We start from the raw sequence: 5507 nt of genomic DNA, 5'->3' as shown, positions 1-5507 counted from the left end.
ACACACACACACACACACACACACACACACACACACACTTATGTTGGATCCCTATACAATACAACAGGGTCCTGGATCATGTATGCCACAAGCCATAAGTCAATTTATTAATTATCAAAATAAAAATCCCAGCCCTTTGAACATCTTGTTCCATCAGCGTGGTCTTTAAACATCTGCAGACCTGCAAATCGTGTCAAAACCCAATAATGTATCTCATAAAGGGAACCGGTCAGAGTCCTGTTTTGCCAGAAGAGAGCTACGGGTAATTTAGTGAACTAATCTGCCCTTGATCTCTGTCTCATCCCCGTGCTGTTGCTTCATTGGACCTCTCATGATAAAGGTCTGTTAACTGTTAACCCCAGGGGCCAAAAAAAACAATTATGCAGCATGGGCTTTTGTTGAGCTGAATTCTAATCAGCACAATACTTTACCACACAGTTTCTCTCACTCTTTTGCAGTGAATAGCTGGGAGGTAGTGTTTATGGCAAAACACAAAAGGATACACAAAAGGCAATGTATGAACAGGCTGAATCCAAATTGGCTTGAAACTGACATGTGGCTCTGTGTTTACCAACACTTGATGCTTGGAGGCTTTTGACCTGAGGTCTGAAGTTGCTCTGTCCTGCAACTAAAACCAAATATGTAACAGCACCTTAATAGGGCACATAGCTCGGATATACCAAAATCCACCAGCAATGATTCTAAGTGTTCTAATCTAATGCAATGCAGGCATTTGTTTCACCCACAAAATGAATGTGGGTTCTTTCAAATGTAATCCTCTCCAATTTGGTCAGGCAGACTACATGCCTGGATAAAGCCAAATCTTTGTTGAAAGGCAGGTAGGCTAATTAGAGTTGGGGAGAGGGGAGAAAGTGGGTGCACACAGAAAAGCATTCAGTAAGCCCATTAGCGATGGCTCTTAGGGACAAACCACAGCGTACCTTAGTGCTGATTAAATCTAAAAGGGGATGAATCAAAAAGCCGAGCTGAAAGTGACTCCCTGGATAAACAAGACCGACCATCGTCAAGTTTCATTCAGAGAGGAGTTTCTTTTTTTTCCGCTGAGAGACGGAGGGGGCAGGAGGGGAAGGTGAAGAGGAGGCGGGGGTGGCTTTTAACTTAAATGGGCTAACTCAAGTAATTACACGGGCAGGCAATTTGGGCGCAGAGACCAAGTCATGGAAATCGAAAAGGAGAGGGGAGAGAGATCGAGAGAGAGAGAGAAACATATCAGTCAACCATGTGAGAAAAGGTTGCATTTATTTTAATGGAAACTAAAAGACATATAGCCTCACATTGCAGGGTAAATACGTGAATAGGGGATAAAGAGGAGGCTAAATGTCGCAAAGCTATCAAATATCACCGCTAGCATTCATGACAGAAAGACACGGTACAACCGACAAGGTGCTAGTTTCCTGTGTAAAGCATACCGTTAGCTGTAAATACAATGATTAAAAACTGAAATTTTAGCCATGCGACACAGTTGTAATATCAATGAACACCCACCTCGTTTGTCTCTTTTAAGAGTAATGGTTGTAAAGTTAATGACTTGCAGGGTATGCAGGTAAACAGGCAGGCTATAACAGTCCCAAAAAGTACCGGTAAAAAGCGATAGCCTACACTATCGCGCGCGGTCGGCCTCCAGCTCCGCGCGACAGCAAACCTCAGTGAAGACTTGTGAGCTCGGATGTTCACTGGCAACAAGCGAAGTGCCGAGCAAATGGAGTTATCAGATAGTATTTCCACTGGATGGTTCCCGCTGTACTGTTGCTGGTTTAGTGTTCTTTTTTTCGCTGGAACAAAAGGAGTCCATTGCCAGGCGTAATTACAGGTCTACGCATGCCGTGATGTCCTCAGACCGAGAAGTGCGTGTTTTGGCAAAAGAAAGGGAAAAGAAATAACGAGGCTGGCACAGAGGCTATGATTGACTGTCCTTCGGTCTGTTCTCTGGGTCCCGTTAGCTGCTTGTTCTACATGTGTCGCTGACAGGAAGAAACCTCCAGTAAAAACCCCTTTTGGCCGCGTGACGAAGGCGCCGCTGCAGCCAATCGGCGCGCAGTTCATTTAGCAGGAATAACAAACGTAGCCAATCAGGGGGAGGTGAGATTGACTTGGACACGCAGAGATGGATGGAAACGGAGGTGAATGGTAGAGAAGGACCGGAGAGGTGCGAAAGAGAACGGCGTAGAGACGAGTGTCAAACGTACACGCTTGAAAACAGTGACACGGAGAGAAGAGGCTTCAGTACACAAATAACAACCTCATAATAGGAGCGTGTGTTCAGTTGAATTAGTTTCACACCCAATAAATTACATTATATATTATCTTCTTTAATATTAGATATATTCACAAAGGGAGTAATGGGCTGTGATAGCTGAATATTATCCCAATAAAACTTATGGATCTCTTTTTTGACTGGTAGGCACAGATTAAATAATTTTCAAAATACTAGCTTCAATGGCAGCATCCAGTGAGCTGCATTCGCCTCACGTCTGAGTTTAATTAGTTGACATTCAATAACTACTTAGTTTACTGAGGGTGACTCCCACCTCTGGGAAATATCAAGGCCTAATAGCTGCGTAGTGGCGCCATCGTCTGTCACTGAAAATAATCGCACGGCCTGCTGTCGTTTACAACCCCATTACGACTCAGGTCATTGGTTTCAACACCTATTAAGGCTAATCCGCAAGGCCTCGATTTGGCTGAGATCCTTTATTCATTCAGTCTTACAGTTAAAGTTTTCCACCATCATGGTGGACTTCAAAGACAAGATACTCTGGAAGCAATTGCAACTCCTTGTAATAGAAACAATGTGGTGCTGACATGTTTGCTAACGTGATGTTGAAAGAGAAGGTAATTCCTCCTATTTTTTTAATCAGCTTTTACCTAAAGAAAAGCTGACGGACTGCAGTGTAGCAACTGGAAAATGTTCTGTGAAAAACAAGTGACGTCTTCAGTTTAACAACAAAAAAAAAAAGTGTTGCTATTGGTGAAAAGTTGCCTCAGAGGAAAGTTATTTGAGATTCACCGGGTTGACCGGTTTTACATGACAAAACAGCTTCATTATAAGATGCCCCTGGCATCATTAGAAAGACATCAGATGTATAAGGACAATCTTTTTCTTTACTTTAATTGTTTAATTATTCCTGTAGCTCCAAGGAGAGCGCGCTGCATCAAGCTGATTTCCCTTTGGCAAAGCCAATGCTACTCCACCTTGGTTTGAGCCACATTCTCTTGACATCCTCATCAAGCCTCTCACTCGTTAGAACAAAAAACCACAGAAGATGGGCGAAGAATATCTTTTCCACCAAGGAATGATTAATTGATATAAATGATTAAAACAGAGGGAAAAATGAAATGGATTTGAAAAGGCGGCCTCACAGGAACAGCTTTGTTTGTTCCAGGGCCTATATTAATGAGCTTTTCATAAGTGGGCAAGAGACATTACTCTGTGTGTTCTTTTTCTGGAGCTCTTTTGCAAAATAATTATGGTTAGTTGAAGAAAGGAGGAGGAAAAGGAGGAGGAGGAGGGGTCAGTGAGTTGTGTGTGGGAGAGGGTTTGGAGATGAGGGGAAAAACGAGGGGGGGTCTCTCAGAAATTGATCATCTCCTTTCTCTGCTGAGATCTTTCAGTCCTGTGGAATTCAAAGCAGCTGTATTATGAAGCACACCAGATTAAAAAATTGAAATAAAAAAAAAGGGCCACACAACAATGTGGCCCAGTACTATTTCAGTGTTTAAACAAGGACTATGAGAGCATCAGACGTGGCTGGCTGTGTTGATATTCCCCACAGGGGTGATCTCACCGAGATGAAAAGGAGACCACGGTGCTTCATAATGAAGCTGCTTGCCCTGTGGGAAAAAGCAAGAAAGCCACATTGAACATGGTGGTTAACTTCAGATTGGGATTCACTCTGTTATATTCTATTAACATGACACTGAGCCACAAAGAGGGCCGGTGTCAATCTGAAAGTTTACCCACCACAGGCAATTTTCTAACCTAACAACACCGTAACTTTCTCTAACACTCATTTCCTACAATCACATTGCATTGTTTACCACAGGAACGTGGAGCCTCGTCTCCTAGTTTGTGAAATAGCATCACACTCGCTTTACTGCGTGAGTGTGTGTGCTATCTTTTAGAAAGAATGATATTCAGTCAGCTGAGCCAACTGATGAGGGAAGATTAGAGTTCAGATTATCTACAGATAGACAGGGCCCACTCCATGACTGAACGGAGTATGGCAGACTGGGCAGAAAGATATCCAAATGAAATCTTCTGAGTGAGTACTTACCTGAAACCTTTTGGCCAAGGTACTTTTAAAAAGTAATTAGTTACAGTTACTAGTTGCTTTATGAAGCTAAATTTGTTAAATGCTCAAATGTGACCCCACCTCCACCTTCTTTAGTGGAACTTAAAATACATGTGCAGTTTCAATTATTTATCTTTCTTAAAAAAATGTTTAAGAGAAAAAGTCACACTGATAGCAAAAAAGCATTTTATGAGAGAAAAAAAAAACACTTCAGAGAAAGAGTTTTCATACCAATTGCAAAAAAATAATAATATTTGAGATGAAGCAAAGCTTTCTAGCTATGTTTCAACGCTGGCCGAGCCCCACTGATGGCGGTCCGTCCGCGGCTGCAAGTGTTTCAGTTTGACTGTCAAAAAGTGGTGAGATAATTAAAAGGTATTTCTTTAGAAGTGGGCTGGCTGCTAGTTTTCTATGAAGGTAACAATGGTGTAATGATTCAGATGGACTCCCAAGACAAGACGTTGCTCCCCCAACTGGCCAATAGGAACGTGGCCCCGCCCATGACATTATTTTCCAATTGAGAGAGAAATCCTGAGACGAGAGCAAAAAAAATGCATCAAGAGAATAGACTTAGGTTTTAAGAGTGAGAAGAAAAACGTTTTGAGAGAAAAAAAATTCAATCTGATAGCAAAAGATATATATTTGAGAGTTTAATAAAATGCTTTTTGTAACAGTGTACACAAATCTAATCTATTTTTATGTTTCAAATCTATTTTAATGGGACAAAGTGAGACTAGCCTCCAATCAAATGCCATAAATGTAGATATTATGTTTTATATAGTGGATAGATATAAATTACAACATACTGTAGATGTTTTGGAACATTTTATATTTATTGCTCCTCATTTGGGCTCGGAATACATGTGTAAATGTAAATGTGCTGTATTTATATAGCGCTTTTCCAGTCTTAATAACTGCTCAAAGCGCTTTTACATCTACAGAAAACATTCACGATTCACACACATTCATACACTGTGGCCGGGGCTGCCGTACAAGGTGCCACCTGCTCATCAGAGAAACACTCACACACATTCACACTCCGATGCGCAGCACCGGGGGCAACTCGGGGTTCAGTATCTTGCCCAAGGACACTTCGACAATGACTGCATTGCAGAGGCGGGGATCAAACCACCAACCTTCCAATTGGCAGGCAACCGCTCTACCACTGAGCCACAGCCGCCCTGTGTCTCGCTG

General features: G+C 42.1%; 1 protein-coding gene across 1 annotated transcript in view; it reads right to left on the bottom strand.

Annotated features, from left to right (window-relative positions):
• The window catches only part of lmo4b (LIM domain only 4b), a 12743-nt gene extending 10743 nt beyond the window's left edge, over positions 1–2000 (bottom strand). Inside the window, exon 1 of the mRNA XM_034881177.1 lies at positions 1507–2000. The gene's annotated coding sequence lies outside the window, so the exon portion shown is untranslated. The remainder of the gene's footprint in view (positions 1–1506) is intronic.
• Positions 2001–5507: the final 3507 nt, after the last annotated feature.

Source organism: Etheostoma cragini, chromosome 9 (genome assembly GCF_013103735.1).
Source record: "Etheostoma cragini isolate CJK2018 chromosome 9, CSU_Ecrag_1.0, whole genome shotgun sequence".
Taxonomy (NCBI): Eukaryota; Metazoa; Chordata; class Actinopteri; order Perciformes; family Percidae; genus Etheostoma; species Etheostoma cragini.
This window is presented reverse-complemented; position numbering and strand designations above follow the sequence as displayed.